Source organism: Chelonoidis abingdonii, chromosome 1, assembly GCF_003597395.2.
Source record: "Chelonoidis abingdonii isolate Lonesome George chromosome 1, CheloAbing_2.0, whole genome shotgun sequence".
Lineage (NCBI taxonomy): Eukaryota > Metazoa > Chordata > Testudines > Testudinidae > Chelonoidis > Chelonoidis abingdonii.
Window position 1 is genome coordinate 194414137 of NC_133769.1, and position 10593 is coordinate 194424729.

Consider the following 10593-nt stretch of genomic DNA (forward strand, 5'->3'; position numbering starts at 1 on the left):
TCTGTTACTTCTAGTCTATAGAAGATCTTAATTACCAATGAGCTGAAATGGAACTACCCGCTATAATATTTCCTCTAAGACAAAAACAACTATACTAGTATTGTCAGTTCACTCCTGTTCATTGCTTCTCAGATAGTTTCATTTTATCTATAACCTTTAGCACTTTTTTGCTGTTCAAGCAGAATTTCAAAGTCTGTTAAGACAGAACAGAATGGTGCATATCTTTGCCCTCAGCTGTGTAAGTGGCAGGAAAACTGTCCTTAAAGACTGAAGCTCTGCACAGGTCAATTTGTATGATATTTAGGATTTTATTTTCTATATTGTGCCTTTCAAACTGAACTCCAGATACTGAAAACTCTGATTAACATCAAGTCTGGATTCAGAGTATTAAATGCCAGTGCTACCTGGTCAGTAATGAATATGTGTTCATAAAAAAAAATCTTGCTGAGAGGTCTCACTTTCTCATATATCTGTAAGGCATTCTTATCAAAAGTAAAATAATTTACTCTTGTTGACAAAAGTAAAGGTGTGAAAAGTAATGACTTAATAATTTTCCCTGTGATGTGAAATTATGACACCTCTAAAGCAATGCATTACAATATGTAAGGTATTGGTCTGAACTAGCTCTCCTTGCCATCTATTTATGAAATTGGGGGAAAGACCTCAAGAGCAGACCATATTTGCATTGTCACACCTACTTTTCCTAGATAATCAATAGACATGCATGCTTTGCCAAAGTGATATATTTTGGCTGTTTGGAGCTAAAATACCCTTAAGTCTTGGATGCAGGGATAATGAAATGTTGTTATCCTTCTTGTATAACTAAAGGGTGGCAGAACTGTACTTAATCTGAACTAATTGAGGTGGTTACCCAAATGCACAAGGAACCTAATTCTGCTCCCATTGCAGTTAATGGCATAATTTCCACTAATGTTAACCATTAGTCCCGTATTGAAGAAATGCAATAACACATCATATAATTCTGGTAAGAAACTTTTCATCAAAATTGCTTTTTGATGGAAAATTGGATTTTTCAGTAACTAATATTTTTCACAAAATCTGTCTGGTTTCTGTGGAAAAATGTCTTTTTACTGAAAAAGTGAAAAGATTTTGATTTAAAACTATTTTAAAAACATGTTTTTGAAATACTCCATGAGAAAAAAAATGTATTTTCTGATCTCTAATAGCTACTTTACAAATCCCAAAATAATTTGGAGTCCTACTGATTGTTCGGCAAGCAAGACTTGAGGGATTGAGAATAGATTTGTCCAATCTGAGGAGGTCTCATGAAATTCAGGATTATTGGTAAAGCTAAATTACTCTTCATTAAAATTATTTGTAGGTTTTGGAGTTCCAGAGTTGGCTGGGGAATAGAACAATTGTAGGAATGTGGTAATATCATACTTATCATAGGCAATAACATTTGAAATATGACTTGTATCTAAGGCCCATAAATATAACAACTAAGTGGCCAGATTTTCAAATGTGCTTTAGTGCTCCCTGATTCTACGCTATTGCTAGAATCTGCAATGCCCAGCCCAAGTATAACTTACAGATGCTTCTGAAGAGGAGGTCATACTTAAACTATTGGTATAAGGTCCCTCAGGGACGTTTTATGCTAGTAGAGACTTGGGCATAGAGGAGCTGTTCTCTGCCATGTTCCCCTTCCATTTCTCCTTGCCTCCAGAATGTTTCAGACATGCTTCTTCCCGTTCTCTGCACTGGTGGTGGTCATGGTGGGGAAACTGGTGTTTGGGGCTTTATCTCCATCAGCTTTACACCAGTGAAAAGTTCATTAACAAAGGAAATTTACTTTTGGCCTGCTACAGACAGAATACAGCCACTTCATGCTACCTCAGTAGCTCAGTAGAGCAAATGGCAAAAACAGACTGATGAATTCAACCCAGTATTCTTTATGAACAAAAATTAGTAACTCCATTTTTGTTAAAGATTTGTTTGCTCTTATGTAATATCCTGCTATCACATCCCAGTACCCTTTCCCATAGTGAGTAGAGGGATTACTCATAGAGTAAAGTTCTACTTGGTGTGAGTAAACTGGGCTGAATCTAGCCCTCTGTTTGCTAATGTATTTTAGTTTTAATAATGTCAGAAAGTTATAGGTAAAACTGATGTCTAAATGCTCTGGGAGAGAATCATATTGCATAGGACTACAGAGTGTAGGCACATTCTATCCTGCTTTCTCTGAAATAGCTCCATTTTAACACAAGATAAAGGCCAAAAACAACAGTGGATCAAAAGCGGTTATCTCAGTTTTCACTGATGGATGGTGTAGTCATTAAAGAAAAAGTAAACTAATGCCTCATTCTGTCAAATAAAATATAAATAATAAAAAAAAAACAGCTGTGACTGGAGGGTCTGCTTTACACCTTCTATCTGAATGTGTCAAACTGTAATATCAAGAGAGGCAATTACAAGAGAAACATGTCAAGAGCTTTGTAAACATTTAAAATACATAACTCTCCCGTTTAAGTATTGCTTGCTTTCTGTTTGTCAAGCACACTTGGTGACTAAGGACACAACACTCATTTCTCCCGTTCTTATAGCCATCATATATTTCATAAAAGGACAATTTAAAAGAGGCCAGCAGCTGCAACACTACAGCCTGCTGTTGCTTGCATTCATGGTGATTAATCTGGCTGCAGAAGATTTCTATGAAAACTTTTTCTTTATGTTTTAAAGAAAAGACAGTTCACATGAATATACAAAAGAGAGCAAAGCTGCACAGAATGTATCCACTGAATAGACAGATGATAGGTACCTTAGACTGACCGTGGGTAAGTAGAAAAGATGATAAAGGAAACTTCTAGAACAAATCAAGTAAGAGGGGTGTAGGGCATGTGACAATTTCCCAGCTAATCATTTATTGATGGAAAAGATAGAATGTACTATGAATAATTGCAGAGTAGTATCTGACCAGCTGTAGAACTGATCAAATAGGGAAACACTCATCCCTGTGCAGAGATGCAGTACAAGGCCCATGCACCGCTTCAGTCCCATTTCAGCTTTTAAGATAGGACTTAAGTGGTGCCTAGGCCTACTGTGGTGGTTGCCACAAGAATGGATTTTATCCATAATTCAGGAACATATTAATGGACTACTTTCTTTGTTCCTAGATGTGTACGTTTGCCTTTAGCCTTATTAAAAACACATTGTTTGCTTGCACCCAACTTACCAAATGATCCAGATGTGGAAGTGACTTTCACTATTTAACACGTGCCCCCCAATTTTGTGTCCTCTGCAAACTTTATCAGTGATTATTTTATGTTTTCTTCCAGGTCATTGAGAAAAAATATTAATAAGTGTAGGACCAAGAATTGATATCTGCAGAACCTCACTGGAAACTCACTCATTGAATTATGATTCCACTTCTAAAATGAAGGACATTGTTCCTGATATTACAAAATATCAGGGAGAATCCTGGAACTTGTCTTGCTATTTTTTTTCCTTCTGATACCTCTCCATAGCCTCCTACCATTTGTTTGGCTTGTTATAGGTTAAATACTGAAGGAAACCTGAGGCAGCATTTTCTAATGATTAGAATGGACAGGGGTATAGGAATCAAGAGACCTGATTTCTGTTCCCTACATTTTCATGGATTTTTCTGTGACATCGGATGAATCAATAACATCTGTCTTTGTTTCCCTCAATCAGATTCTCAGCTGGCATAATTCTGTGTAGCTCCTTTGGCTTCCATGGAGTAATGCAGATTTACACCAGATGTGTAAGTAGGAATAGTCTACTTTTTCCCTCAGTGTGTACAGATCATCTATTAACAGCAATAGAACTTCTGTATATAAATGGAGAGCAGAATAGTTCTGAATTGGTGAGACTAATTTATAATCTACAATGTTATGTTCAGCACGTATACACAGTGATTAAGAAGATTATCAGAAAAGTTAACATGTAGCAAAGCATCCCCAGTTTTGTTCAGTAATTCAAAAGAGCAGAGTTCTTGCATGAAGTGTTGCCCCAATATTGTAACTCAGAAGACACATTGAATCTGCACTCGATCCTCAAACTGCTTCTCATTCTTCTAATAATATTTAGAAGACCATTGAATCACGTTGAGTCTCTTTCCCTGTCCATTACACTCTCTAACAAGGAAAGAGCTCTGAGAAAAATAATAATCTCAAGAACTATGTTTAATAAGAAATTGGGCTCTGAAACTTTCGATTTTTTTTAATCTTTGATCTTCATTGTTTTGTTTAGTGAGCTTGTAAAGCGTATGTGGAGTGGAGGGGCTACGGACTATTGAAAAGGCTGAAGTAATAAAGCACCTTTCACAGATTGAGACATCTAAAATGTTGATATTTTATTTTAGTGACCAAAATTTCAAAGAAAAAAGAAAATGGCACAACATTGATTCATTCCTTTGAAGAAAAGATTACAATAAGCATGTAATGTGGTGAAAACTTGACCTATTCTTACTGCAATCTTAAGTTTGTAATCTCATGGTTCTCAGAGTTTTCAGAGTGTGATATATAAAGTAGCCTCAGGCAGAGAGAACTCAAAATTGAGTTTACTAAAATATGTTCATAGATAATATGGACATTATAGCCTTTTCACCATATAGGGCCATATATTAGCCTCTCCTTTTGTGCCACAAAGGGTACAGAAGAAAAAAGAAAGGGTAATGAGGAAGATTAAAGGAAAAATGAGACGACAGACACTGAAAGAAAGGGGGAACAATACAGATATACAACAGAAAAAAATAGAATGAGGGAGTAGTATGGCTAGTAAGATGTCTGCTATAAGATGTTGGAATTTAAAATAATTAATCTATGTAAAGTCTCTTGCATACAGTAAATTCTTGTGAGCATGTACATTTCTCAGCCTCTGGTGAATGTCATCCTTTTCCATGGTTGCTGCTTACACTGTCCCTACAAGGGTTAACGTTATATCTTAATTTTAATATGATTCTTTCCTCCTTCTCATACTATTGCACAAAATAGTATGTGTTTTCAATTTTTTTTCCCCAGTGGAGGATATTCTTTAGATTATTCTTCCAGGGGAAAAGCCCAGTCCATGATGAGATGACTAAAGTAACCTCAGCAAATGTGTACAAGGAGAGGAGGGGCAGGGCACTTTAACTAAAATTACTATGTAAGTAAGTAGAGAGAGATGAGTTGCAAAGTTTGGAACCATATTTAAAAGAGTTCTTGAACTGGAAGCTTGAGGTCCACTACTCTAGGTCATCTCATTAGACTTATCCCTAGTCTTCACTATGAGTTTAGGTCAAATTTAACAGCGTTAGATCTATTTAATGCTGCACCCATTCACACAATGAAACCATTATTTTTGACTTAAAGGACTATTAAAATTGATTTCGGTACTCCTCCCCCCATGAAGGGATTAGCGCTGAAATTGACCTTGCCGGGTCGAATTTGGGGTAGTGTGGTCGCAATTTGATGATATTGGCCTCCAGGAGCTATCCCAGAGTGCTCCATTTTGACCACTCTGGACAACACTCTCAACTCGGATGGACTGACCAGGTAGACAGAAAAAGGCCCACAAACATTTGAATCTCATTTCCTGTTTGGCCAGCATGACGATCTGCAGGTGAGTGCAGATCTCATCAGCAGAGGTGACCATGACGGAGTCCCAGACTCACAAAAGAGTGTGGACCGAACGGGTGGTATGGGATCTGATTGCTGTATGGGGAGACAAATCCATGCTATCAGAACTCCATTCCAAAAGATGAAATGACCAAACATTTGAAGAAATCTCAAAGGGTATGAAGGACAGAGGCTATAACAGGGACCCGCAGCAATACCACATGAAACTTAAGGAACTGAGGCAAACCTACAAAAAAAAGAGAGGGAGACTTGCCGCAGAGCCCCATACATGCCACTTCTATGATAAGCTGCATGCCATTCTAGGTGGTGCAGCCACCACTACCCCACCCCTGTGCTTTGAATCCGTCAATGGAGTAGCATGCAACAGGGATGCAGGTTTTGGGGACAAGGAAAACGATGAGGAGGAATTTGAAGAGAACTCATAGCAAGGAAGTGGAGAAACCATTTTCCCCGACAGCCTCAACTGTTTTTAACTCTGGACCTGGAGTCAATATCCCCTGAACCCACCCAAGGCTGCCTCCTGGACCCACCAGGTGGGGAAGGGACTTCTGGTGAGTGTACCTTTGTAAATATACATATTTTAAAAGCAAGCATGTTTATTGATTAATTTGCCCTGGCATTCGTGGCCAATACAGATACTGAAAAAAATCTGTTAACGTGTTTGGGGATGGAGCGGAAATCCTCCAGGGACATCTCCATAAATCTCTCCTGGATGTACTCCCAAAGCCTTTGCAAAAGATTTCTGGGGAGGGCAGCCTTATTCCATCCTCCATGATAGGACACTTTACCACACCAGGCCAGTAGCACATAGTCTGGAATCATTGCATAACAAAGCATGGCAGCTTATGGTCCTGATGTTTGCTGGCATTCAAACAGCATCTCTTCTTTATCTCTCTGTGTTAACTTCAGGAGAGTGATATCATTTCTGGACTCGTGGTTGAAATAGGGTGATTTTATTAAGAGGACATTCAGAAGTGCCTGTTCCTGCTGGGCTGTTTGCCTGTGGCTGAACAGAAATGCTTTCTGCTGTTAGCCACGTGGTGGGGGGAGGAGTGAAGCTATCATCCCAGAGAATTGGGTGTGTATGTGGGGGGGTAGTTGGTTTTGTGCTGCATGTTAACTCGAAAACCACAGCCCCTCCTCCTTTTAAATGGCAAACCCACTTTAAATGGCCAACCCAATGGCTGCTTGGTATGGGAAATGAGGGCACTGCTGTTTGAAACCATTCCCACATGTTATGAAGGTTAAAGAAGCCAGAAGACTGTGTCTTCCCATGGCTGCCTGCAAGCCAAATTCTGTTGCCTGGTCCTGCATGAAAGGTCTCTCACACTAAACCGGCATACCCTCAGTAAGAGGCAAAATGTGCCCTTGTACTGAAAGCACATGTGCTATGTAATGTTAACAGCAAGGTTTGCCATGGAAGAGTCTATCCATTGTTCTCTAAAATGTGTCTTTTTTAACTACCATTCTCCCTTTTTCTTCCTCCACCAGCTGTAAATGTTTAAATGATCACACTATCTTCTCCTTCCCAAAGGCTAGCAAAGATTAGAAGGGGGAAAAAACAAACTCGCAATAAAAGGTTCTCTGAGCTCATGCAGTCCTCCCACACTGAAAGAGCCCAGCAGAATGTGTGGAGGCAGACAATGTCAGAGTGAAGGAAAGCACAATCTGAATACAAGGAGAAGTGGCGGGCTGAAGATAATAAGTGGCAGGCTGAAGATGTTAGGTAGTGTCAGCTTGGTGACAGAAGGCAAGAGGCAATGCTGAGGCTACTGGAGGAACAAACTGATATGCTTCGGCGTATGGTTGAGGTTAAGGAAAGGCAGCTTGAGCACAGACCACCACTACAGCCCCTGTGTAACCAACTGCCCTCCTTCCCAAGTTCCATAGTCTCCTCACCCAGACGCCCAAGAACGCGGTGGGGAGGCCTCCAGGCACTCAATCACTCCACCCCAGAGAACTGCCCAAGCAACAGAAAGCTGGCATTCAGTAAGTTTAAAAGTGCAGTGTGGCCTTGTCCTTCCCTCCTCCCCCATCCCATCTGGTGCTTCCCTCCTCCCCCACCCCTCTTGGGCTACCTTAGGAGTTATCTCTCTATTTGTGTGATGAATTAATAAAGAATGCATGAATGTGAAGCAACAATGACCTTATTGTCTCTGCAAGCCGTGATCGAAGGGCAGAGGGGAGGCTGGTTAGCTTACAGGGAAGTAGAGTGAACCAAGGGGGTGGGAGTTCATCAAGGAGAAACAAATAGAACTTTCACACTGTAGCCTGGCCAGTCATGAAATTGGTTTCCAAAGCTTCTCTGATGTGCACCATGCCTTCCTGTACTCTGCTAACTGCTCTGGTGTCTGGCTGCACATAATCAGCGGCCAGACGATTTGCCTCAACCTCCCACCCCACCATAAACGGCTCCCCCTTACTCTTACAGATATTGTGGAGTGCACAGCAAGCAGTAATAACAATGGGAATATTGGTTTCGCTGAAGTCTATCCGAGTCAGTAAACTGCACCAGCACGATTTTAAAAGTCCAAATGCACATTCTACCACCATTCTGCACTTGCTCAGCGTATAGTTGAACAGCTCCTGACTACTGTCCAGTCTGCCTGTGTATGGCTTCATGAGCCATGGCATTAAGGGGTAGGCTGGGTCCCCAAGGATAACTATAGGCATTTCAACATCCCCAACGGTTATTTTCTGGTCTGGGAAGAAAGTCCCTTCCTGCAGCTTTTGAAACAGATCAGAGTTCCTGAAGATGTGAGTGTCATATACCTTTCCCGCCCATCCCATGTTGATGTTGGTGAAATGGCCCTTGTGATCCACCAGTGCTTGCAGCACCACTGAAAAGTACCCCTTTTGGTTTATGTACTTGCTGCCTTGGTGCTGCAGTGCCAGGATAGGGATATGGGTTCCATCTATTGCCGTGCCACAGTTAGGGAATCCCATTGCAGCAAAGCCATCCACTATGACCTGCACATTTCCCAGAGTCACTACCCTTGATATCAGCAGCTCTTTGATTGCGTTGGCTACTTGGATCACAGGAACCCTCACAGTAGATTTGCCTGCTCCAAATTGATGCCCGGCTGACCGGTAGCTGTCTGGCACTGCAAGCTTCCACACGGCTTTCTCCACTCGCTTCTCAACTGTGAGGGCTGCTCTCATCTTGGTATTCTGGTGCTTCAGGGCAGGAGAAAGCAAGTCACAAAGTTCCATGAAAGTGCCCTTACACATGCGAAAGTTTCACAGCCACTGGGAATCGTCCTAGACATGCAACATTATGCGGTCCCACCAGTTTGTGCTTGTTTCCCGGGACCAGAATCGGCGTTCCACAGCATGAGCCTGCCCCATTAACACCATGATGTCCGCATTATCGGGGCCCGTACTTTGAGAGAAGTCTGTGTCCATGTCCTCATCACTCTTGTCACTGTGCTGTGGTTGCCCCCTTGCCTGGTTTTGCTTTTGCAGGTTCTGGTTCTGCATATACTGCAGGATAATGCGCATGGTGTTTATAGTGCTCATAATTGCGGCAGTGATCTGAGCGGGCTCCATGCTTGCCGTGCTATGGCATCTTGTGCTGAAAAAAAGGTGTGAAATGATTGTCTGCTGTTGCGAAGGGCGACTGATGTAATGGCTTACAGGGTTGTCACACACAATGCCCCCCTCAAGGACTGAATTCACAACCCTTGTTTTAGCGGGCCAATGCTCAAATCACTGAGCTATCCCTCCCACCACTAGTGCGGGAGGGAGGAGCAAATTAGTACAAAACAAATCTGGTCTCTGTATTGTTTTGATCCACTCCATCTCTTTTATACCTCTTAGACTGGCAGCAGATGGTGCAGTACGACTTCTAGCCATTGTCATCTCCTGGCTGCTCACCAGAAGATGATAGGGGAGGGGGGAGAGCTGATGATATTTACCCAGGACCACCAGCAACAATGTTTTTGCACCATCAGGCATTGGGAGCTCAACCCAGAATTCCAATTGGCAGTGGAGACTGCGGGAACTGTAGGATAGCTATGCACAGTGCAATGCTCCGGAAGTCAACACTAGCCATGGATGCACTCCACTGAGTTACTGGTCTTAATGGCTTTAAGTGGAGACACACACAATTGACTGTATAAAATTGATTTCTAAAAAATCGACTTCTATAAATTCAACTTAATTTCGTAGTGTAGACATACCCTTCGTTTCCTTAAGTGACTTTGAATCCCATTTGTTTCTGTTTGCATCTGCAGTTTCCATGAGGTTTACTTTCTTTTGCTTAACTTGTCTTATCTATTTTTGTAGATTTATTAGCCCCAAAGTGTTCTGTCATATTTCATCTCACAGTAGCTTCTGAATTGTCACTTCCTTTCCCCTAGTCATTCTGGAATCTCACTGCTTCCTTTCTCATCAGCAATCTCCATCTACTCAACTTTCTCTTCTTTTTTTTTTTAAACTCATTTGACATATTTAACATTTCCAGCTTGAGCTGCTATTAAGTTGAGGGTTTTTTTGCTCTGTTTTCCTTGTTTTTAGTTTAGAACAAGCCCATGAACTAGTGGATTTCACTTACATGCTGAAGCTTTGCCTACGGGAGAGACAGAGGAGAAAATGCTTTCTCAGATTTATTTTTCTCCCTCTGGAGGAGTGATCGGCCAATACTTGACCAGCACAGCTGTTTTTATAAACTCCAGCCTTTTTGTTGCTGTAACTAAATATAATTTACAGTGTTAAATTTTCAATGTATTTTACCCTATTTTGATGTCCTTTGCCTGTCTTTTATTATGCAGTTTAAGGGTATCTGGAGACATTAACTCTTAAAAAAGCAGAGACCTTTTTTTTTTGACCAATATGTTAATAAAGGAGATTCACTTCAATAGATTCCAGTGTGCATCATCAGTCAGTATGCTTATGTCACCATTTTCTGTTAGATTTGTCTAAATCTATCTTGGAGAGGGAGTGTGGTCTAGTGATTACAGCAAGGAAATGGCACTTTTCTCAGCCTTGCCCTCAC

At 41.1% G+C, this 10593-nt stretch overlaps 1 pseudogene; it reads left to right on the forward strand.

Annotated features, from left to right (window-relative positions):
- The first annotated feature begins 5611 nt into the window (after positions 1–5611).
- On the forward strand, positions 5612–7711 carry LOC142045922 (uncharacterized; annotated as a pseudogene).
- The last annotated feature ends 2882 nt before the right edge of the window (positions 7712–10593 follow it).